This window comes from Lactuca sativa, unplaced genomic scaffold (assembly GCF_002870075.4).
Source record: "Lactuca sativa cultivar Salinas unplaced genomic scaffold, Lsat_Salinas_v11 Lsat_1_v11_unplaced_49, whole genome shotgun sequence".
Taxonomy (NCBI): domain Eukaryota; kingdom Viridiplantae; phylum Streptophyta; class Magnoliopsida; order Asterales; family Asteraceae; genus Lactuca; species Lactuca sativa.
In genome coordinates this window covers 102-27,192 of record NW_026440237.1, presented here as the reverse complement: position 1 = coordinate 27,192, position 27,091 = coordinate 102, and the positions used below count along the sequence as shown (strand labels likewise).

At 39.1% G+C, this 27,091-nt stretch overlaps 1 pseudogene; it reads left to right on the top strand.

Moving 5' to 3' along the window:
• The first annotated feature begins 100 nt into the window (after nt 1-100).
• Nucleotides 101-24,018, top strand: LOC128129545 (serine carboxypeptidase-like 51; annotated as a pseudogene).
• Nucleotides 24,019-27,091: the final 3,073 nt, after the last annotated feature.

Genomic DNA, 27,091 nt, shown 5'->3' with positions numbered 1-27,091 from the left:
TTTGAACCGATCTAATAGGTTCAAATTAATATTTTAAGCGACTAATCTTGAAAAGCGTCGCAAAAACTTACTAAATTACATATAATGCTTTTGTTTGCAGCATCGCCTTAAAGATTCAGCAGGCATATAGCAGATGGACAGTACGAAGAAGCCGCATATTCATGGTTCGATCTCATGAAAGACATTTATGAAAGTAGCAATAATGTGGTAAGATGGTGATCTAATTAATATCGTTTTAAAAAGTGTTTTTCTCAACGCATGCATTTGATTAAGCCAAATTTTGGTTTTTATAGGATTTCTTCAACTTTATGTTGGACGATGGATACACTGATCAGACCTCTTTGAAGACAAAAGCATCGAGAATATTGGGAAAGAAATCTTATGACATGGTCTCAGAAGCCAATGCAACTGACCTTTATTCCGTAATGAATAATCAGATCAGACAGAAGCTCAAGATTCCCTCTGACCTAGAGTAAGCTCTTTTGTATGTTTTTTATTAGTTATAGATATCATATTAATGATTAGCGGAATCTTATTTAGATGGGGGATGAGCAAGTGTTATGCGTATTTTTCCATGGTATACGAGTACATGAGACCCAGAATCGCAGAGGTGTAGCTTTTAACCTATATATTCAACATTTAGCAATCCCTGTTTTAGCCATGAACTCATGATCAGCCTCCATGGCTCATCTGTTTGTGATATTAACAAATTTTGTCTTTGTCCTTTATGCTCAAAGCTGCTTATCGATCAATATTTTAATTTCTACAGGTTGATGAGCTTTTGTTGACGGGTGTAAATGTGACTGTATTCAATGGTCAGGTGAGAAAATCTTGCCAAGTGACAATTAGAATCAACTACTTAATTAGTAGATGCAAAGAATCACATGTTGTGCAACTTTTAATTTTGTGACAGCTTGATCTAGTATGTGCAACAAAAGGGACAGAAGCATGGATCAAAAAACTAAAGTAATGGACTATATATATATACCCTTTTTCCTGTGTTTTAATTGTATGGGATGTAAATATTATTAGACTATAGGTTGCTAATATGTTGGTTCGTTTTATTGTTCAGGTGGGATGGTTTGTCGGAATACATGAACCTGAATAGGACTCATTGTACTGCGGTGAAGATAAGAGCACCACCAAAGGTTTCTACAAGTCATATCAGAACTTTGCATTCTATTGGATTCTTGGGGCTGGACATTATGTAAGTATTTGTCTTCAGCTTTTCATGTCACTCGAACCCAAAAAGCCCAGTCCAGTCAAAAAATCAATAGGCCAGACCGTTTGCTCAGTCTGGTTTAATGAATTCTTCATTCTAATAAAAAATTATTAATTATACTGTATTACTAACAAAATATAAATAAAAAATGAATAGATTTACCAAAATACCACTTTAATTAGTTTATATACATTATAATCGAGGTTCAAAATGGTGTAAGTACTCACATGACAATAACCTCAAATCTCAAAACCATGTCAAGCCTTAGTAAACCATTGTGTTTTTCATGCTGTAAAATTTTATTTATATTAAAAAAATCATATAGTTATAGAATTATATCATATATATCATATTTTTAGAATGGTTAAAACAACACTTAACATGAAAAGTAAACAAAAAATAATCCAACCGATAATTAAGGGTTAAATTTCGCAAAATATTGCTCGATCTAATCATGTCCTTAAAGACGTGATGTAGTTCAAACCGACACGTATGTATGATATAATGCTTCAGTTGGACAGTCCTGTAAAAACATGGAAAGCCCCGTCTAATTGTGAAACTATAATGTTAATGACTCCTTAGACTAGAGATTTTCACAGCTTGTAATTTTATTTCCAACACATGCATATATTGTTACTAATCTATTTTTTTGGCCAGGTTCCGGTGGATCAACCTCTAATTTCTCTAGAAATGGTGGATGGTATCGTGAATACACCTAAGTTGTAAACGTTGATTGTCTATCCATGGCGGGGGAGATTGCGTTCTTGGATTGAACGAAACTGAATAATAAAAATCATGCAATTGAATGTAATAAGTGAACTTATAAAATACAATATGTTTTTACCAATTAGGTTATTAATAATCAAATAAAAAAATTTAGCCGGTGATTGGAAATTTTTGAATCTATACGAAATCATGAATAATTCAAGTAAAATGAAAACGAAATATATCATGAAATCAAAGTAAAAAATTTTCAAATTTGTTTAAAAGGAGTAATAAATAATATATAATTTTATCTTTTTCATGCTAGCATAATATTGGCAATAAGAGATAGAGTTTTCGTGATGAGACATTTCTTAGTGTAAGATCATAGTTGTTTTGTTTTAAACTATATATATAAAAAACAAAGAAAAGGCATTTGAACCCGTAATGCATCAATAATCAAAAGTATAATTGATTTGTTTTAAACATATATATAAAAACACTCAACTACGAAATACATATCTAAACATCATTTTTTGGGAATGCTAAATTTTATAAAACTAGTGAGGACCTACAAAAAAACAAATCAAATTCGGGGGGAAAAAATTAAAACTATCACTAGGAACTATTATAGTTTAAATTTTTGGATCTTCTGAACAAACCGATTAAAAGAGATAAAATAATACTATCAAAAATCCTGTGATTATAGTACTGCGAGAACCAAAAACCAATTCATTTAAGAAACCTACATCTCTAGAAATCGATAGTGATCAGAAATTGAAGTTTTTATTTGCTTAACTCCCAAGCACAAAAACGTTGTAAATGATTATATAGGGATACAAGATATTATAAACATGGTAAACACATAGGATAAATAAAAGGATAAGCTAAAATGAATGAAAGATAAAGATATAAAAGATATATTTAATATGATACTGTTTCTAATACTCCCCCTCAAGATGGATCATGGAGATTCGTAATGTCCATCTTGCCAAGAAGGAACTGAAATCAGGGTGTGCCAAAAGCTTTTGTGAATAAATCTGAAATCTACAACATGCTGTCAATAACATAGGCATAATCTCTTTGGGCTTAGATCTTACACGAACAAAGAAACAATCTATCTCAACATGTTTTGTCCTTTCACGAAAAACTAGATTATTAGCAATATGTTGAGCAGCTTGGTTATCACATAATATAGGAGTTGCGGTGTCGAGACCAATGCCAACCTCCTTTAGTAACCATCGAAACTATAATATTTCACTAATAGTATAATCCATAACCCTATATTCTGCCTCTATAGAGATCAGGACACAATTGATTGCATCTTTGTTTTCCAATAGATGGGAGCACCTCCAAGCATAAGCAAGTAACATTTTCTCAATTGTCTCGTACAATGATATACAAGCAGGTCTGAGTCGCAAAAGGCAGTATGAATTGGATCTCCAGCTCAAGAAGAAGAATTCCTTGTGTTAGTCTGCCCTTTTAGTATCTCAAGACGTGATTTCCAGCTTCCATATGATTATGTCTTGGGTCAGCAACAAACTGACTTAAAATGTTGTTAGCATAAGTGATATTGGAGCATGTAGTTTGAAGATAAAGTAAATGCCTAACAAGTCAACAATATTGATCACCAGCACCAACTTGGTCTTCATTTTCTCCTTCGCGTAGTTGTAAGTTTTGCTCGATTCGGAAAGAACTTGGCTTGCGCATCATTCCACTATCTTCAAGAATGACAATAGTGTATTTTCTTAGACTCAGAACAAACCCATCATCAGTTTTTGCAACTTCAATGCCAAGAAAGCACTTTATAGGACCAAGATCTCTGATGTTGAATGCTTCATCAAGCTGAGTTTTGATGTATTGAAATCGAGCAAAAATCATTTCCAACTATAATGACCTCGGTCTGATACCGGGGTTTGCCCGATGTATATGTTTCTGGACTTCGGTCCAATGCTGGGGCGGGGTCCCAAGAAGAGTATATTTATGTTTGATGTCTTTGTGATTCACGCATGCCATGTGTTATGTGTTCCGGGGCAAGCCCTAATGCATGTTAGCTTATATGTTATGTGTTATGTGTTACGGGATTCGGTCTGATGCCGGGGTAAGCCCGACGTATGTTATATATTTATCTTATGTGTTATGATATATGATATGATATGTATGTGCCAGGGTAAGCCTGATGTCGGGGCAAGCCAGATGCTAGACGTAGTCTAATATCGGGGTGAGCCTGATACCGGGCAGGAGACCGATGCCAGGTTCGTCCCGATGCAGCTGGGCGGTGTCCCAAAGTTTGTATTCCATGTTATTTGTTATGTGTATGGTATGTGGTAGTTTGGGGAGCTCACTAAGCTTAGTACTTACAGTTTCATTTTTGGTTTCAGGTACTTCTGCTAGCAAAGGGAAGGGTTCGGGATGATCACATGGCACACACCATAGTCTTCTAGCCTAGGAGATTTACTCTGATATTTTGATATGAGATTTCGATATGTTCATAGATATTACGAAATTTTTCAGATACTTGGTTTGTGATTTTATATATCCATGATGTTTATGGTTTTATTCATGATTTAAAAACGAAATTTTTGGACCATATTTTTTGGGATGTTTCAGTTTCAGTAGTGAAGGGGTTGGAGCCTAATAGTGTGGATCAAACACTAAAGTATGCAATGGAGATACTTAAATGGGATGAAGAGAAACCCAATTTTAGCTTTAATGAACACTCCATGTATAGCAGTGAAGCAAGTGATTCTCTAAACCACTATGTGTTCTTTGTTGGTGTTTTAATTCTCTTTCACTTACTTTCCCATCAAATCCGTGTAGGTTAGACCTGGAAGAACTCATGGTTCAACAACAACTAACCAATTTATAGCTTTTAAACAATAATTAACCAATCAAGACCTAAATCAAGTTCTAATTCTAATTTTCTATTATTATATAGATGCAATCGACGGTAGACCTGAAATTAATTTGATGATAAAGTAGAAGGCATTTTATATGGCTATGATACACAATAACCAGAAAGCTTGAAGGTGATTTCTGTATATATAATGCTAAGATATAAGAGGATGACGATTGAAAAAGGAGAAAATGGAGAAATTAAGCCCTAACATAAACCTAACCTAATATACGACTAAAGCAAATAAAATCAAGAGAATTACCTGAATATGAAGTTAACAAAGAATAATTTTAGATTTTAAAACTGTGGAGGCTGCGGAATCGAAAGCTGCAAGGGTCGGTGTAACATCCCAAAATCGGGGACCCAATTTTTTTTTAAAAGTATATTACTTGTAAAAATAGGTTACAGAAAACATCGTTGTTATCATTTCAAACATCATGTCACAAATAACAAGTCTCAAAAGCCATATCCTCCAATAGTAAAATGTCATAGTATAATCTCAGGGTTCTCAAAGCGGAAGTCATGTGTGTGCAATGCGCTGCTACCCTGCTGGCTCCTTCCCCTTAGCTGAAGAGGTACCTGAAACCAAACTAAAAATTGTAAGCACGAATCTTAGTTATTTCCCCTATCATACCACACACCATACAATCATACATATTGTCGGGCAATCCTGGTGAGGTCGACCTACCCATGTCAATCCATTTTGGAGTGCTGACTACCCGTGTCAAGCCATTCTGGGGTGCTGACTACCCGTGTCAGGCCATTCTCGGGTGCTTGCCTACCCTCCGGTCTATCTCACCCGGTCATGGGGACTATTTCACCCCCTACTACTATCATATAATAACATATCATAAACATGCTGTCAGACATATCTGGGGTGCCCGACCTACCCATCGGTCCTAACAACCGATCGGGGACTATTCACCTCCTACTATCAATATGACACAGAACATAACATACTGGTACATAGAACACATCAAGTAATAACAAACCCGACAATTATCAGAAAGACAATAATCTCAACTGTAATCAACTACTAGTGGGTCGGCCTTGGTGCCTTAGACCCACTTCTGCTGGAAGGTAACTCACCTCTATGTCGTGTAGTGTCTTCACTGTACTCGATGTGAAAATAGACTTTTCCCAACTCCTCAATCCCTACACAACAGCTTTTCTAAGTTATCAACTCATACTCATAACCCTTACAAGGGTCATTGTAATCCAAGTCAAAGTCAAGGTCAATGCCTTGGCCAATGGTCAATCATTTGGTAAAGTCAACATCTGGTTGACTTGACTCGCTGAGTTGGTTTACCAACTCGACTAGTCACCACCTGCACAAAATGTCATAATCCTATCCTTACTCGTCGATTCTAGCAAGAGCTCGACGAGTTCGCCTTCAATAACACATCGGACTATCTTCAATCGACTCGTCGAGTTCCTCCTTGAACTCATCGAGTTCATCTTCATCCATATGAAGGTGTTCAGTCTATGAATCGTCGAGTTCTCCCTGAACTTGTCGAATCCATCTTCTTGTGGTTGGGACATTGCCTTAAACTCGTCGAGTCTGTTCATACACTCTCCGAGTTCTATGATTTCCAGGTCCCTAATGAGCCTAAACAACTGAGGGACCTTCAATCTTAACTTTTGGTCCATAAACAGAAAGGATTTTATGGAAAATACACCCTGACTCGCTGAGTCCCATGAACGACTCACCGAGTCCACCTTTGTCCAAAACTATACAGTTGCTTATAATGGTTCTTAATGCATTCAAATCATAGATCTGGCCTCCTAGGGGCCCTTTTATACATAAAGTTGCAAACTTTATGTTCATGCATGGGTCATTTAGCTCAAACGGCCCTAAAATGGAGTCTTCAAGATGCATGCGCTCTTATGGGCAGCAAAGTTCGCATCTTTATTCCATGAGAGCCCCCTTATGATCCTGATCTGAAGCTATTTCTCCATATAATGCCCCAGACCCGAAGGTGACTTAAATTTTCCCCAAAATGACAAGATTCACGGCCTAATGTAACGTCCCAAAATTCAAGACTAAAAATTTCTTTTGGTAAAACATTACTTTAGGCAAGGTCATCAATCCAAAACATAAACAGAGTATTAATTTCCAAAACACATGTTCGTTATCAGAGTAAACATTCCCAGGCTGTCTAATTTATGGTGTGTGCCATGCGATCACCCCGAGCTCTTACCTCCGCTACCGGAAGTACCTAAAACCAATACTGAAAACCGTAAGCACAAAGCTTAGTGAGTTCCCCACCCTACCACATACCATGCATAACCACATACTGCACATACTGGACCACGCCCGCTATCCTAGGCCTCGCCCGCTACAACGGCCCCTCCGCTCCAGGCCCCGCCTGGCTTCGAGTCCCACTCGGATACATATCGGTTTCACTTAGCCTCGTCTGTCACAGGGCCTCGCCCGCCAACAAAAAATAACACATAAACATATCACTTCACATAAGCTAAACACATACTAACAAATCTTACCTAAGGCCTCACCTGTCTCTGGGCCTCGCCCTTGTCCTGCTACTGATGAGATGTGGAACACCATCCACACTCTGCTATTGGTGAGTTACGGGACCTCAGCCACACTCACCTCCCTACTAGGCATATACAAGTATCACAAAGACAACAAGTATGAACTATCACATAAACCATTCCTTGGGCACCCGACCGCTATCATTAGACCTCGTCCTAAATATCATACCTAGCATACTGTGCCTAGGGCTAACCCCCGGGTCTTCTACTCATAACTACATGGGCCGGCATTTGGTCGTAGACCCATTTACACAAAAGGGAAACTCACCTGCACTGGCTAAACCTGTTGATGATCCCACTAGCCGCTGCCCGACAACTCTCTAAACTCCTGCTCCACTCTCTCCCGAGCTACCAATATCAATGCAACACTGAGTCTAACTGACCCCCGAAAGACAACCAAGTCAAATATGGTCAAGGTCAAAGTCCTGGTCCAAAGTCAACCTTCCAGGCCAACCCTACTCGCCGAGTCACCCTACTGACTCGCCGAGTTCATATGTTCAGAGTCCTTCCATTCGCGACACGACTCGCCGAGCCTAACGATTTCCGAGTCTTGACTTGTCCAACTCACCGAGTCTCCACTCGACTCACTTGTTCGAGTCTCAACTCAAAGGGTTTGGGGTTTCGCGACCTGACTCGCCGAGTCCAAGACAACCTTCAACAGACTCGCCGAGTTGTTCTTCCAACTCGCCAAGTTCCTACCCAACTCCATCCGACTCGACGAGTTGTTCATCCCACTCGTCGAGTTCCTCTAAATATTCATGCTACTCGCCGAGTCCACTCAAAGGACTCACCGAGTTCATTCAGATCTTCATACAAGAAGAGGATTTTTGAGTCATGCATGGACTCCAAACAATAGATCTACCCTTCCTAAGCCTATTCCTCACGTAAAGTTGTAAGCTTTCCGTGTAGAGAAGGAGATCTAGGCAAAATACACCATAAACTAGGGTTTAAGGCAAAGCGGCTCCATAATCAACTCAAGGACAGATACTTTATGCTTCTCAAGACCATAATATGCTTAGATCCGAAGTAGCAACTTCAGATCTGGCTTCTAACTCAAATGGATAGCTATTCATGGCTAAAAAGCCGCAAAACTCACAACCATAATAGATCTAAAGGAGGGAAACGACTTAATACCTTCAATAACTCAAAAGTTTTCCCCAATCTTCAGATCTAAGGCCAATCCTTGAAGCTTCAATGATTCCCCTTCTTCTTCTTCCTTCAAATCACTCTAAAATGGCTTGGAAGCTTGAATTAGCAACAATGGGGCTTAGGGTTCGATGTTCTAGGTGAAAGAGGGCAATAAAGGAACCCTAGGGGAGAGAATGAGACGTTTAAATAGGCTCCAAGTCCCGAATTTAGGGTTTTCCTCGCACAGACCAGACTCGCCGAGTCTCCTTGCCCGACTCGCCGAGTCGGTCACTTACTCCTCGACCTGGATCCCGCTCGGACTCGCTGAGTTCCTCCTTGGACTCGCCGAGTCGTCCATTAAAATTAGGGTTTCCTTTCCTTTCTTGGCCTTCCTGACTTTGGGTGTTACAACTCTCCCCACTTAAACTAAACTTCGTTCTCGAAGTTTGCTATGGCCCACCGCCTACAATCTGCTTCCAATATTCACTAAATGATCCATCACCAGCTACCTACCCTCGCTGGTCTTCGCTTGGTCATTCCGACTAACATTATCCTTGTGGATAATTATCTCGGATCAACCCTGACCCTGAACATTCTAGAAACACAACTTACTCAACCGACAATCCTTCTGGTACTCATCGAGTACTGCACTGAACCCATAGGGGTTCACCCCTTCTTTCCTTAAGCGATTTCCTTTCTCTCCCCAAGGCAAATGCTCCATAACCAACTATTTCCTCTATCACTGTGAAGATCCTATCTTCACCAATCCATTACTCCCGCTACCTCCAGTTCGGGTCATTATCGCCAGTATCCACTGGGCATTTCTTTCTACTATAATTTGGTGTCGAGCACCCCACAATCAACTAATTGAATTTCACCATAGACTGCTTACCGCACTGCTACTGACTAAAAATTCTGCTATTCCTCATCTGACTCCCTGATGAACTGAGACCACCTTGGTCCCTACCAACCTATCAATATCTGGATTACCAGCTCCCACCGGTAACTAGACCCAACAACAAACTCCTAGTCGCTCCAGCGACTTCGAAAAAAACTTCGACCACCTATAACTGCTCAATCTATTATTCCATACAGGCACTATAATTCCTGGGATCCCCAATCCCCTATCTTGACACTAAGGTCCCTACTAGGTCCCACCTGTGCTGCTAAAACTTATGGGCCTCACCCACGGGTCTCACCCGCCTCTATCCCTCTAGTCCTACTTGCCCAACCATTCTCGCTCGAGCCTCGCCCACGGGTCTCACCCGACCATACCCACTGAGCAACCCTGCTCTCAGGTCTCACCTATACTGCTATTCTCCTACGGGCCTCGCCCATGGGTCTCACCCAACTATATCTAGAGCGGCTCTCCCAAGGTCTCACCTCTCTAGGGCTATACAGGCAAACTCCCTATCATTCTCATCCACTACCCATTCCTGATCCCAATCTGACCACTAGGAGATAAGGGCCCGCCCCCCATTCTGCCAACGAGGTTACTATGGAATGCTACGGCTTGCCTGCAGTCTTACATCACCTTTTATCACCGTCTGCTAGTGAATGCTACGGCTGTCCTGTAGTCTGACAACACTTCCAACCACTGACTGCTAGTAAATGCTACGGCTGCCCCGTAGTCTTACAACACTTTCCACTACTGATTGCTGGTGAATTGCTACGGTTGCCCTGTAGTCTGACAACACTTCCCATCACTGACTGCTAATGAGAAAGCACCCCATGCTATCAGTTATCAAGATCTTCTCCTGACTCACTCAAGCCCTACAGGTGATCCCCCATCCTGAATTCCCAGCCACATACTAACCATCACCAGTACACGCACTGGCTGAGGTTGGGGGGGGGGGGGGGTTCTCAGCTCCCAACCCTGGACTTCTCAATCCATCAATGTTGTACCACTTCTTTTTCCTTCTCGGAGGTCGCGCACTCATTCTAGATCTGCGTGCTCTTACCTTTGCCCGCTCGGAGGATTCTCCCCTACTTTGATCCTGCTTAACCCTTGCTGCTCAATGCTCGAAAAGAAATCCCCATCCTCGCTACCATTCCATAAAACAACCTGCTGAGGAACCCCAAGCTTACCATAGCTAGGGATCTAACCAATCCATTTCTAAAATCATATGGCTCCCGAATTCGTGAGACATACCAAATCCCTCCCAGGTATGCTACAGTTACTGCATCCTAAGCAACCTTCCCCAATAGAGCACATCCCTTAACTACCATTCAAATTTCCAAGGTATGCAGATGGCATATAACTCCATCACAAGCAAGCCGCACAAAAATAAAATACCCATACCGATAATGATGCAGAACCCTAACAATAAAATCATGCATGAAATAAAAGAACTGAAATCAAAAATCGCATAGCTGCAACGTCCCGATGCTGCTGCGCCTCCAAGGTAGTCATCTGAAAATCCCTACCTCCTACCGCAGGGCACCTCTCATGGCCCTGACGGCCGTCTGTGATCCTCAAAGTTGCAGGGGCAGGTGCATCACCCGTCCTGCTGAAAACAAACTGGGGCACTGTGCCTTCTTTTGGCCCCGCTGATTGCAGTAAAAACATATCCAAGTCTGATCCCTATGTCATGGTAGCAGTACAATCCCTTGTAAAATGACTAGTCCGACCGCACTTGAAGCAACCAGACTCACTGCCGCTACCACTCCTACACGCGCCCCCGTGCGCCCTGCCACACTTCCCGCATCGGTTTCGGTCCTGATAATTCCTCAATCTCGAATCTGATCCCTTGAGCCTTTTTCCCGAGTCCGCGGCTACCTGAACCTCATCTGGTCTTCCTTTTTTGGATCTGCTCCAAATCAATTTCCCTCTCTCTGGCCCGAGAAATCATATCGTCCAGTGTCTTACAGCCGAACTGCTCACGAACTCCCTGATGTCAGCCCTCAACATCTCGTGATATCGGGCCTTCTTCATCTCCTTATCCGCGACATACTATGGTACAAGAAGAGCCCTCTCCTGAACTTGGCGGTGATCTCCGCCACAGTCTCAGTGGTCTGCGTCAAATCCCTAAAACTCCCATGCAAAATGCTGCACCTCAATAATTGGCGAAAACTCCGCCCTGAACCTGGCCCAAGAAATCGCTCCAAGTCATCGCGTCCAACACGGCATCATCCCCAGAGCATGACCAATCTCCTCCCACCAATCCTCGCTCTGTCCTTCAGAAGACAGGAAGCGAGTCTGACCTTTTCCTCCCCAGGACACCGGCTCAAACGGAACGCTGTTGGACAACATCAGCCAACCATCTACTGCTAGCGATGGGGTCCCTAGCCCCATGATAATCTGGTCCCCCGCAAGCCCTGAACTCTCGAAACGTCAAGGTACGCGCTCCATCAAAGCGATCATCTCGGTACAGAAGGCTCCCAGCCTCTCATCCAAAATCTCCAATATACCCTCATTGACCGTGCAAAGATCACAGGAGTCTGATCTAGAATACTGCGCGTAACCTCGGCGGATATCAACTCCCTCATTCGCTCCTCGAGCTGCTTAGCCCCTGAACCCGAGCATGATCCCTCTCTGGCGCCTGATCCGCCCGCTGGTCTCTCTCGCAACGTCACCATGCTGAAAATATACCACAACCACTAATAGAATACTGATCACTGATGCGAGACCAAACACACCCTACCAGGTTCCCGGTCTTGTCTCAGCCTTTCCCGAATCGAGTACGGAGCCTTTGATTTTAGTAGTACGGGCCCATACTACTTTCCTCATCTATCCGTACTTTCCTTAGGAATTGCTTCGACTCCACCAGGTCCCTTATCCACTACTACTGCTCCCAGCACTATCTTATCCTAGGCTTACCCTAGGGAAACCTCTGACTTAACTCAACCAGTCCTCAGCTGCTGAAGGTCTCCTTGTGATGCCAATTAGCCATTACATGGATACCATCACATGTGACGAGGCTCAAATAATCCTTCGAGTAAAAGACTCATCCCTACAACAGTTAGACTCAAACGAGAGCTGCGCAATAGGGCCAAATCCAGCACTCTAATATTATTCAACCCTGATCACATGTGACGTGACGTATTCACCTACTGGCTAACTCCCATCACTCAGAATCCCACAATGCACAAAGCAAGCATCATTCAGACAAGGGAAAATCTAACCACAACATACTCAAGCAATCATATCTACATAGCAAGAAACTGAACTAGCATGCATAACAAACTCATAGACTCACACAAACTCATAAACTCAGGCATAACCTAAATAGGCTATCCTACTACTGTCTAATCAGCACTATCATGCAGCTCAAAGCACATATAACAGGCACATAAGGCATCATCCCTAGATCCTTAGTCGTAATCTAGCATGTTGTTCTATTAACTGATAATCATAACATAAACTTGTATGGGTATTTTGGGGTGGTACTTACTTGAACTCGGCTGATTGCATGCACCACACCCCTTTTCTCGTTTCAATTCTTTTGCTTTTCTAAAACTGTTTCATTCTAAAAACTTTCTTTTTACAAAACTTTCTTCTCATTTTCGAAAACTTTTTATCCGACCCCTTAGTTTGAGTTCAGGCACACCCGAGAGTATGCCCGAATCCCTCAAACCAAGGCTCTGATACCAACTTGTAACATATTAAAATTCAAGACTAAATTTTTTTTTTGGTAAAACGTTACTTTAGGCAAGGTCATCAATCCAAAACATAAACAAAGTATTAATTTCCAAAACACATGTTTGTTATCAGAATAAACATTCCCAGGCTGTCTAATCTATGGTGTGTGCCATGCGATCACCCCGAGCTCATCCCTCCGCTACCGGAAGTACCTGAAACCAAAACTGAAAACCTTAAGCACGACGCTTAGTAAGTTCCCCACCCTAACACATACCATGCATAACCACATACTGCACATACTCGGCCGCGCCCGCTATCCCGGGCCTCGCTCCTTACCTCTGACCTCGCCCGCTACAACGGCGCCGCCGCTCCAGGCCCCGCTTGGCTTCGAGCCCTGCTCGGATACAGTTCTGTTTCACTTAGGCCTCGCTTGTCACAGGGCCTCGCCCGCCAACAAATAATAACACATAAACATATCACTTCACACAAGCTAAACACATACTAACGAATCTTGCCCTAAGGCCTCACCTATCTCTGGGCCTCGCCCTTGTCCTGCTACTGATGAGATGTGGAACACCATCCACACTCTGCTATTGGTGAGTTATGGGACCTCGCCCACACTCACCTCCCTACCAGGCATATACAGGTATCACATAGATACCAAGTATGAACTATCACTTAAACCATTCCTTGGGCACCCACCCGATATCATTGGACATCGTCCTGAATATCATACTAGCATACTGTGTCTAGGGCTAACCAACGGGTCTTCTACTCATAACTACATGGGCCGACATTGTGGCCGTACACCCATTCACACAAAAGGGAAACTTACCTGCACCGGCTAAACCTGTTGATGATCCCACTAGCTGCTGCCCGACAACTCTCTAAACTCCTGCTCTACTCGTTCCCCGAGCTACCAATATCAATGCAACACTGAGTCTAACTGACCCCCGAAAGACAACCAAGTCAACTCTGGTCAAGGTCAAAGTCAACCTTCTAGGTCAACCCTACTCGCCGAGTCACCCTACTGACTCGCCGAGTTCGTAAGTTCAGAGTCCTTCCATTCGCAACTCGACTCGCCGAGTCAGTCCATGACTCACCGAGCCTACCAATTTCCGAGTCCTGACCTGTCCAACTCACCGAGTTTCCACTCGACTCACTGATTCGATTCTTAACTCGAAGGGTTTGGGGTTTTGCGACCTGACTCGCCGAGTCCAAGAACAGACTCGCCGACTCCAAGACAACCTTCAACAGATTCGCCGAGTTGTTCTTCCAACTCGCGGAGTTCCTGCCCAACTTCATCCGACTCGACGAGTTGTTCATCCCACTCGTCGAGTTCCTCCAAATCTTCATGCTACTCGCCGAGTCCACTCAAAGGACTCTTCGAGTTCATTCAGATCTTCATACATGCAGAGGACTTTTGAGTCATGCATGGACTCCAAACTGCAGATCTACCCTTCCCAAGCCTATTCCTCACGTAAAGTTGCAAACTTTACGTGTAGAGAAGGAGATCTAGGCAAAAATACACCATAAACTAGGGTTTAAGGCAAAAAGGCTCCATAATCAACTCAAGGACAGATACTTTATGCTTCTCAAGACCATAATATGCTTAGATCCGAAGTAGCAACTTCGGATCTGGCTGCTAACTCAAATGGATAGCTATTCATGGCTAAAAAGCCCCCAAAACACATAACCATAATAGATCTAAAGGAGGGCAACGACTTAATACCTTCAATAACTCAAAAGTTTTCCCCAATCTTCAAATCTAAGGCCAATCCTTGAAGCTTCAATGATTCCCCTTCTTCTTCTTCCTTCAAATCACTCAAAAATGGCTTGCAAACTTGAATGAGCAACAATGGGGCTTAGGGTTCGATGTTCTGGGTGAAAGAGGCAGTAAAGGAACCCTAGGGGAGAGAATGAGACGTTTAAATAGGCTCCAAGTCCCGAATTTAGGGTTTTCCTCGCACAGACCAGACTCGTCGAGTCTCCTTGGCCGACTCGCCGAGTCGGTCACTTTCTCCTCGACCCGGATCCCGCTCGGACTCGCCGACTTCCTCCTTGGACTCGCCGAGTCGTCCCTTAAAATTAGGGTTTCCTTTCCTTTCTTGGCCTTCCTGACTTTGGGTGTTACACCTAAGGAGGATCTATCAAATGGTAAAACCAAGGTTGAAGCTTTTTACCTTAAATGAACCGAAAATGGAACACAACCTCTAGATCTACTAGCTTCAAATCGATCTCTTAAGCTCCTTCCTTCTTCCCAAGCTTCACAACCACCAAGAATGCACAAGAATGGCTTAAGAACACTCAAAAAATGCTAGGGTTTCAGTTTAGGGCATTCTGGAAGTAAAAGGGACGATAGAGGCTGGTTGGGGAGAAGAAAAGTTGTTTCAATAGGGTGCAAACCCTAAATTTTAGGGTTTCCTCGTCAATTCGGTTCCCTGACTCGTCGAGTAGGTCACTTAAACTCCCGACGGATGTCGAGTCTACTCGACGATTTGACCCTCCAACTCACCAAGTCCCAGGGCAAAACATGAAATTACTAGAATTTAAACACGTACCAGGAACCGGGTGTTACAGTCGGGGGGTGTCGACATTTGTTTGAATAGAGAGGGTGAGATTAGGTTAAGGTACAACTCGAGAATCATGTGTGTTCAATTGGAGTGATAAAGCGGATTTGGGAGGGAAGGAAACTTACATAAACGTTGTGAAACTGGAATTGGATTGCACTAATTTTAGCGAGAGATCGTCAATTAAAAAAACATAACTTGCGTAGCCTCTGTCAGCCGTCTCTCGCTAAACACGTACTAGATGGATAAAAAGTCGACAATTTTTGTATCCCTCGTTGAACCCTCGCCAAATGCCTTCGTTTTCAACCGATTACCGAGGAATAAGAATGTGTCGATAAATAGTTGTGAGATCCGTAAGTGACCCCTTGCTAAACCCTCTCCAATATTCAATATGTTGAATGAACAAAATAATCGTTTAAACCATCGCATATCTCTCGTAATTCTCTCGCTATAAGGCCTAAAATTTGCTACAAAATAAATCTCTCTCTAAATCCGTAGTTGAAAGTCAAGTTTCCAGTAGTGTACGTATGTGTCTCTAAAATTATACAATAGTTTTGGAGAAATAAAAATTAAATAAATAAGACTGTTAATAACAGATGGTCACAGTTAAATTGATAGTGGATCAAAATTAAACAATACTAATGACAAAAGATAAAATAAGTACCTATTTTTATAATTCCATTGATTATTGAGCCTAGTCTAAAAAAGGGTAAATGTCATTGTAACCCAATCAACTATCGGGTTTTGTTTTAAAAGCTCCCTCGTCTTTTTTTTTTGTTCTCTAGGGGTATAATCTTGACTTATAAGGTTTTAAAAGGTCCCTTTTAAGAAAATGAAGGGGTCACCCGGTGAACCCCTTCCTATTCAATAATATAAAGTGCCACGTCATTTAATGAAACTTGCCATCTCTTAAATCTTTATCTCATTCTTCTCTATCTGTCTTCATGATTCAATCTCAAGAACACAATGTAAAAAAACTTGCGATTACAGACTTCAACTAGTTTCCTGAGTTTAAAAAAAAAAAAAAAAAGAACTTTACATTACTACTTAAACTACTGTAAGTAAGCTCAGCAACAGATTCTTAAATTCTCTATGCATATATTTACTACTCTCTTCACCTTCATCTACCATGAGAGATTACCTTCATCTAACATCGTTCTCACCACTTTCTTCCACTTTTCTTCAAAAACATCCTAAAATCACACAATCCTCGATGCCTCGGACAACAATCAAATCAAAATGAGGTTAATCATCATAATTTTCAGAAAACAAGTTGTAAATAATGTGGATTTTCTTTTCGATCTTACCTTAATAGAATTAGCAAGCTTGTACTTATGCATGATCCAATTGGTTTTAGACTTGTTTTGGGGCTTTGCCTCGGTAGAAGACCAAATTTTTCTTCGAATGGTTATGTCTTGTGCTAAATTGGTTGAAAATAGATGCAATATGTATCCTGTGTGTATGGCTCAAATGAAATTGGAAATCGAGATATAGGGGTTCCGATGGTCTCTTCCCCTTCGAGTCATGAACAAAGCTATTTGTTGCTGTTGTGCGTGTCTCTCACGTCGTCCCTTCAATCACTAGCTTCCAAGCAAGATGGATTCCAACCTCCAAGCGATTTGGAAACCGTCTGCCATCTTCAACCTCTAACACCACCACCAATCACCATCATCTTCCTCCACAATCGTCCACATACCCGAAAAACAATTCTAGGTTTGAGAAAAATGATTCCACATGGCTTCCAAGCAAGATTATCAACGAACAAAAAAAAACGTGAAATCGGAATGAAGAAGATAGTCGAACCTATTGCGGACTCATGCCCTCTGAACTCCGATTGCACACCGACCATCAGTTTCTTCAGCCTTTGTGTAACATCCTTATTGGGTTGTTGTGATGCTTCACCGAGTTGTACATCCATGTAAATCAGAATGAAGAATAGATTCAAACCTAGGATACTAAGTAAAGAGAGAAACCTAATAAGAACAAGGCTAATCTCTAAGGCGAAGGTCGATGAGAGCGAATCAAGAAGGTGGGTGTCTTGCTTGAACATGAACATAAAGTCTTATGTGGTGGGTGAGGATGCGAGTGATGTGTATTATAGTTTAATTTTCTTTTTATTGAAAAATGCTAAATCATTAAGTAGACCGGCAATTGCAAGTCAAGTTCCCTTTTTGGCAGGTAAAAATTGATTTTATGCCTCTAAACTGCAAAAAAATTACATTAAGGACCTTTTAAAACAAAATCCGATAGTTGATTGGGTCACAGTGACATTTACCCATCTAAAAAATGGACACACACGATTCCAAAAGAGATGAATGTAAGGTTTCATGGATAAATGTACATTTGAAAAAAATTAAGAAACATACTCAAACTCTTGAGCCAATCATTTTCTGTTACAAATTCTCATAAGCTAAACTACAAATTTCACTACAGATAGTTGGCTAATGAATGTCAGAATCAGACTACCTATCCTAGTTTTATACATAGAAATGCATACAATTAAATTCTAATAAAGCCATTGCTTGTGCAACGTCCTTAACGCGTAAAAGTTCGTTGTCACCTGCAGAAAGTAGTAAAAAGCAATCAAATAAAGCTAGCCAACACAAACAGCAAAGAGACAAAAATAGGTTGTGAGGTGAGAAAAATGACCTAATTACACTTTAGTAAGCAATGACAGAATCTCTAGTTGCATTAATACATGCTATTTTCAATATAATTAATCAAAATACAACTTACCAACATCTAAAACCTTCTCAAAAGAAGTTTTTCATTTCTCCCTTCCAAGTTCCAATACCACCTACTTAATTGGTAAAGTTGAGAACTTAAACTACCTAACTTGCAATTCATAGGAAGAAAATACAATCATACAGTAAAACTTCAAATCCAAATAAAAAGACTAACATAAAAAAAATTCATGACATAACACTTCAAATCCAAATCAAAAAGACGAATGACTATGCCTTCTATGGAAAAGTGGTTTATAGGAATTTACTTAAATACATAACACATCATAACCATACAAAAAGTACCAAAAATACCATGAAAAATAAAAACACTTAGAGATAAGACCACACGAGACGACATACATATAAATGAAATGACTTATAAGGTGAATTAGGGAGAAACATTTACCAACATGATAAGTTTCTATTGTAAAAAAATCAAAACACACGTTCATCAGCAAACAAGGGCAGGGTCTGTATTTCATAACATAAAGGTCAACTACATTCAAACTTAAATTCACATCGATAAACAACTTCATACCTTAATTTGGAATTTTGGTGAAAAATCGATTAATAAGCACCCTGTATAAACCATGAACACCCTCTTCTTAAACAATTCTCATTCCTTGTGTGTCTTTTGTTTAGGAATATAGAAAAATTAAGATTATTATACTAATTTGACTTTTCAATAATCTAGTCAAAGATTAGTAACAAGCAACAGCAATAGAGTGATCATATACTAACCTCTCTATGGCGATTCAATACTTGCATAAATAACTTTTTCTTATAAATTAAAATCAAAGTATGAAATGTTTTCTAGTTTCAGACCAATTAAACTTTGATAATACATGTCATTTAATTTCATATTTGCATAGAAAACGTGGTGGGGATCCTTTTTCTCAAAAATCCAACGTTGTGAGGATCATTTAATTCAATTTGTCCAGAAAAACGGGTGTTACAATATTGATGGGACTTCTGTCAGTAATGTGTGTCATCGGTAATCTTTTGGTAAAGTCAATGTCGGTCAAAGAGGGGCCCGTCGATAATCGGGAAGGAAACCCGTCTGTATAGGTGTCCATCGGTAATTTATCGACGGAAAAAGATTGTCGGTGTTCCGTAGAGATTCCGTCGGCATACTTTACCCACAAGCCAAAACGAGACCACCATTTTTCGTCGGCAATCCATCGGTGTCGGCCTTTTCCGACGGAATACGGACAGATAATGGCATCGCTATTTCCGATTCTCTAGGTAGTGTAGTTTCTTCATTATATTATGTCCAACTAGATAATGTTTACAGTTGATTGTTCATTTGAATATTTTATTTTCGTATCCTACAAATGCATGAGTTCCGATTAATTAATAATAATTTATGCAGGAATTTTTGTTGAAATATTCCTAAAATACGTTCAAACAATATGTATTGCACCAAAAAGTTTCAAATTTTAATCATTTATGAGGATTATAACAGTTCATTTCTTGTGTTAATCATCCAATTAGTTTGTTCTGTTTTTTGCTTTAAGCCGTAAACAAAGAGGAGAATCTTCTTGTGTTATGTTTTCATCCTATTTATAACATATATACTTCTTTTGAACTTTATTTCATATTCAAGATGAAGATGGTCTCCATGAAAAATCCTTGTGTTCTTGTTTTTCTATGTCATTTAGCTTTCATTTCTTCGGTTACTTCAACAGGGAATTGTTCGTCAGGAACCATTGATGGTTCCGAAACATGGGGATACGTTGAAGTTCGCCCAGGTATGTGTTTAGCTTTACTTGGTTAAATTTATTGCTAGCAAGAACTCATGTTTCAGTTTTTGTTGTTTTTGTTTTAGGTGCGCATATGTTTTGGTGGCTGTATAAAAGTCCTAATAAACCCAAACAACCAACCAAACCATGGCCAACCATTCTCTGGCTCCATGGAATCCCGGTAAGTATCCATACATTATTGAGGTTTTTCGGCCCATGATGACAATAGCTTTGCACTAACCGCTAATATTGCCAAAAAAAAAGTACTAGTAGTAGTTTGATTTACTGGGTACCAACACCAGTACTGGTTTTTCATATCGGTTCTCTTGCTAACATATCAAAATGAGGTATTGTTTAACGTTTTCCTATTTAATGAATCAAATGAGACATGACTGAACTTTAGCTAGCTAGCTAGTAAGTTATATATATGATACTTCCTCTTGACTTAATTGAAAAAGAACGACTTATATATATATAATACACAAGGTCGATGAATTAAGGCTTTAATTCCCCCTTGCACTAAATCCTAATCATTTTCACAAATATTTGTTAATTAGACATCATTTATCCCGCAACATGTTCTATATATGATGACCACCTAATAGTTTAATCAAGGCTAGCTAAATGTGTTTACCGTATCAGGATGAGTCCGCAGCTGGCAACGGAAATTTTGGAGCAATCGGGCCCTTGGATGTTGACTTGAAGTCAAGAAACTCGACATGGCTTCAGAAGGCTGATCTCTTATTTGTGGTATGATTAATTCAAGCTTTAATTTGCTTTCATTGTATTTGAAGAGACAGGATAGTTAATCTGATTAAGTCATGCCCTTACTTTTGTGATTCTAGGATAGCCCGGTTGGGACCGGGTATAGTTATGTGGAAGATGGGAGCTTGTTTGTTAATACCGACTTAGAAGCAGCAACAGATGTAATCACATTGTTGAAGGAGATCTACAACGGAAATAAGACATTGAATCGCGTTCACTATACATTTTTGCAGAATCCTATGGAGGTAAATCTGCTGTCCCCACTGCACTTGCCATTCTACAAGCCATCAAAAATGGAGAACTCAATCTTCAACTTGAAGGTACGTACTATATTAATTAATTTTTGCAAATAATCTCATTCTTCTTGTTGTCCTTTTGAATAACTGTATTTGGTCACTACAAGATGTCAACAACAGCTGCACAAACGATTTCCAATAGCTACAACGTACCCAATAGTTCTGGAAACTGATCAAGGTCTAGGATGTTGTAGCTAAATCCTTAGGGCTTTATATACCAAACTATCCATCGTTTTTTGTGAGATTGACAAAACAAACATGTCTAAATTATAACAATAGCGTTTCTTCAAACAAAAATTGAAAAGTTAAATATTAAACTCTATCATATGAAAAACTTATTTTGTTAAAAATTGTTTATTAGTAGTATAATTTTCAAGTCTTTCTTTTTTTTGTGTAATAAAAGGTCGTGTACGATGATTTGAAAAGTCAATTATAGAAACCTTATTGTTCGATATAGGTGTTGCACTGGGCGATAGTTGGATCTCTGCAGAAGATTATGTGGTAACTCATCACGCTCATTTTTGTTCCAAATAATCGATTAATTGTCAACATTGAAATGTTTTTAACAACATAACCGACCGAATTTTTGCAGCTTTCATGGGGTCCATTACTTAAAGACGTCTCGAGGATTGACGATGTTGCTTTGAACCGATCTAATAGGTTCAAATTAATATTTTAAGCGACTAATCTTGAAAAGCGTCGCAAAAAACTTACTAAATTACATATATAATGCTTTTGTTTGCAGCATCGCCTTAAAGATTCAGCAGCATATAGCAGATGGACAGTACGAAGAAGCCGCATATTCATGGTTCGATCTCATGAAAGACATTTATGAAAGTAGCAATAATGTTGGTAAGATGGTGATCTAATTAATATCGTTTAAAAAGTGTTTTTCTCAACGCATGCATTTGATTAAGCCAAATTTTGGTTTTTATAGGATTTCTTCAACTTTATGTTGGACGATGGATACACTGATCAGACCTCTTTGAAGACAAAAGCATCGAGAATATTGGGAAAAGAAATCTTATGACATGGTCTCAGAAGCCAATGCAACTGACCTTTATTCCGTAATGAATAATCAGATCAGACAGAAGCTCAAGATTATTCCCTCTGACCTAGAGTAAGCTCTTTTGTATGTTTTTTATTAGTTATAGATATCATATTAATGATTAGCGGAATCTTATTTAGATGGGGAGAGCAAGATGTTTATGCGTATTTTTCCATGGTATACGAGTACATGAGACCCAGAATCGCAGAGGTGTAGCTTTTAACCTATATATTCAACATTTAGCAATCCCTGTTTTAGCCATGAACTCATGATCAGCCTCCATGGCTCATCTGTTTGTGATATTAACAAATTTTGTCTTTGTCCTTTATGCTCAAACTGCTTATCGATCAATATTTTAATTTCTACAGGTTGATGAGCTTTTGTTGACGGGTTGTAAATGTGACTGTATTCAATGGTCAGGTGAGAAAATCTTGCCAAGTGACAATTAGAATCAACTACTTAATTAGTAGATGCAAAGAATCACATGTTGTGCAACTTTTAATTTTGTGACAGCTTGATCTAGTATGTGCAACAAAAGGGACAGAAGCATGGATCAAAAAACTAAAGTAATGGACTATATATATATTACCCTTTTTTCCTGTGTTTTAATTGTATGGGATGTAAATATTATTAGACTATAGGTTGCTAATATGTTGGTTCGTTTTATTGTTCAGGTGGGATGGTTTGTCGGAATACATGAACCTGAATAGGACTCCATTGTACTGCGGTGAAGATAAGAGCACCACCAAAGGTTTCTACAAGTCATATCAGAACTTTGCATTCTATTGGATTCTTGGGGCTGGACATTATGTAAGTATTTGTCTTCAGCTTTTCATGTCACTCGAACCCAAAAAGCCCAGTCCAGTCAAAAAATCAATAGGCCAGACCGTTTGCTCAGTCTGGTTTAATGAATTCTTCATTCTAATAAAAAAATTATTAATTATACTGTATTACTAACAAAATATAAATAAAAAATGAATAGATTTACCAAAATACCACTTTAATTAGTTTATATACATTATAATCGAGGTTCAAAATGGGGTGTAAGATACTCACATGACAATAACCTCAAATCTCAAAACCATGTCAAGCCTTAGTAAAACCATTGTGTTTTTCATGCTGTAAAATTTTATTTTATATTAAAAAAATCATATAGTTATAGAATTATATCATATATATCATATTTTTAGAATGGTTAAAACAACACTTAACATGAAAAGTAAACAAAAAATAATCCAACCGATAATTAAGGGTTAAATTTCGCAAAATATTGCTCGATCTAATCATGTCCTTAAAGACGTGATGTAGTTCAAACCGACACGTATGTATGATATAATGCTTCAGTTGGACAGTCCTGTAAAAACATGGAAAGCCCCGTCTAATTGTGAAACTATAATGTTAATGACTCCTTAGACTAGAGATTTTCACAGCTTGTAATTTTATTTCCAACACATGCATATATTGTTACTAATCTATTTTTTTGGCCAGGTTCCGGTGGATCAACCTCTAATTTCTCTAGAAATGGTGGATGGTATCGTGAATACACCTAAGTTGTAAACGTTGATTGTCTATCCATGGCGGGGAGATTGCGTTCTTGGATTGAACGAAACTGAATAATAAAAATCATGCAATTGAATGTAATAAGTGAACTTATAAAATACAATATGTTTTTACCAATTAGGTTATTAATAATCAAATAAAAAATTTAGCCGGTGATTGGAAATTTTTGAATCTATACGAAATCATGAAATAATTCAAGTAAAATGAAAACGAAATATATCATGAAATCAAAGTAAAAAATTTTCAAATTTGTTTAAAAGGAGTAATAAATAATATATAATTTTATCTTTTTCATGCTAGCATAATATTGGCAATAAGAGATAGAGTTTTCGTGATGAGACATTTCTTAGTGTAAGATCATAGTTGTTTTGTTTTAAACTATATATATAAAAACAAAGAAAAGGCATTTGAACCCGTAATGCATCAATAATCAAAAGTATAATTGATTTGTTTTAAACTATATATATAAAAACACTCAACTACGAAATACATATCTAAACATCATTTTTGGGAATGCTAAATTTTTATAAAACTAGTGAGGACCTACAAAAAAACAAATCAAATTCGGGGGGAAAAAATTAAAACTATCACTAGGAACTATTATAGTTTAAATTTTTGGATCTTCTGAACAAACCGATTAAAAGAGATAAAATAATACTATCAAAAAATCCTGTGATTATAGTACTTGCGAGAACCAAAAACCAATTCATTTAAGAAACCTACATCTCTAGAAATCGATAGTGATCAGAAATTGAAGTTTTTATTTGCTTAACTCCAAGCACAAAAACGTGTAAATGATTATATAGGGATACAAGATATTATAAACATGGTAAACACATAGGATAAATAAAAGGATAAGCTAAAATGAATGAAAGATAAAGATATAAAAGATATATTAATATGATACTGTTTTCTAATACTCCCCCTCAAGATGGATCATGGAGATTCGTAATGTCCATCTTGCCAAGAAGGAACTGAAATCAGGGTGTGCCAAAAGCTTTTTGTGAATAAATCTGAAATCTACAACATGCTGTCAATAACATAGGCATAATCTCTTTGGGCTTAGATCTTACACGAACAAAGAAACAATCTATCTCAACATGTTTTGTCCTTTCACGAAAAACTAGATTATTAGCAATATGTTGAGCAGCTTGGTTATCACATAATATAGGAGTTGCGGTGTCGAGACCAATGCCAACCTCCTTTAGTAACCATCGAAACTATAATATTTCACTAATAGTATAATCCATAACCCTATATTCTGCCTCTATAGAGGATCAGGACACAATTGATTGCATCTTTGTTTTCCAATAGATGGGAGCACCTCCAAGCATAAGCAAGTAACATTTTCTCAATTGTCTCGTACAATGATATACAAGCAGGTCTGAGTCGCAAAAGGCAGTATGAATTGGATCTCCAGCTCAAGGAAGAAGAATTCCTTGTGTTAGTCTGCCCTTTTAGTATCTCAAGACGTGATTTCCAGCTTCCATATGATTATGTCTTGGGTCAGCAACAAACTGACTTAAAATGTTGTTAGCATAAGTGATATTGGAGCATGTAGTTTGAAGATAAAGTAAATGCCTAACAAGTCAACAATATTGATCACCAGCACCAACTTGGTCTTCATTTTCTCCTTCGCGTAGTTGTAAGTTTTGCTCGATTCGGAAAGAACTTGGCTTGCGCATCATTCCACTATCTTCAAGAATGACAATAGTGTATTTTCTTAGACTCAGAACAAACCCATCATCAGTTTTTGCAACTTCAATGCCAAGAAAGCACTTTATAGGACCAAGATCTCTGATGTTGAATGCTTCATCAAGCTGAGTTTTGATGTATTGAAATCGAGCAAAATCATTTCCAACTATAATGACCTCGGTCTGATACCGGGGTTTGCCCGATGTATATGTTTCTGGACTTCGGTCCAATGCTGGGGCGGTCCCAAGAAGAGTATATTTATGTTTGATGTCTTTGTGATTCACGCATGCCATGTGTTATGTGTTCCGGGGCAAGCCTAATGCATGTTAGCTTATATGTTATGTGTTATGTGTTACGGGATTCGGTCTGATGCCGGGGTAAGCCCGACGTATGTTATATATTTATCTTATGTGTTATGATATATGATATGATATGTATGTGCCAGGGTAAGCCTGATGTCGGGGCAAGCCAGATGCTAGACGTAGTCTAATATCGGGGTGAGCCTGATACCGGGCAGGAGACCGATGCCAGGTTCGTCCCGATGCAGCTGGGCGGTGTCCCAAAGTTTGTATTCCATGTTATTTGTTATGTGTATGGTATGTGGTAGTTTGGGGGAGCTCACTAAGCTTAGTACTTACAGTTTCATTTTTGGTTTCAGGTACTTCTGCTAGCAAAGGGAAGGGTTCGGGATGATCACATGGCACACACCATAGTCTTCTAGCCTAGGAGATTTACTCTGATATTTTGATATGAGATTTCGATATGTTCATAGATATTACGAAATTTTTCAGATACTTGGTTTGTGATTTTATATATCCATGATGTTTATGGTTTTATTCATGATTTAAAAACGAAATTTTTGGACCATATTTTTTGGATGTTTCAGTTTCAGTAGTGAAGGGGTTGGAGCCTAATAGTGTGGATCAAACACTAAAGTATGCAATGGAGATACTTAAATGGGATGAAGAGAAACCCAATTTTAGCTTTAATGAACACTCCATGTATAGCAGTGAAGCAAGTGATTCTCTAAACCACTATGTGTTCTTTGTTGGTGTTTTAATTCTCTTTCACTTACTTTCCCATCAAATCCGTGTAGGTTAGACCTGGAAGAACTCATGGTTCAACAACAACTAACCAATTTATAGCTTTTAAACAATAATTAACCAATCAAGACCTAAATCAAGTTCTAATTCTAATTTTCTATTATTATATAGATGCAATCGACGGTAGACCTGAAATTAATTTGATGATAAAGTAGAAGGCATTTTATATGGCTATGATACACAATAACCAGAAAGCTTGAAGGTGATTTCTGTATATATAATGCTAAGATATAAGAGGATGACGATTGAAAAAGGAGAAAATGGAGAAATTAAGCCCTAACATAAACCTAACCTAATATACGACTAAAGCAAATAAAATCAAGAGAATTACCTGAATATGAAGTTAACAAAGAATAATTTTAGATTTTAAAACTGTGGAGGCTGCCGGAATCGAAAGCTGCAAGGGTCGGTGTAACATCCCAAAATCGGGACCCAATTTTTTTTTTAAAAGTATATTACTTGTAAAAATAGGTTACAGAAAACATCGTTGTTATCATTTCAAA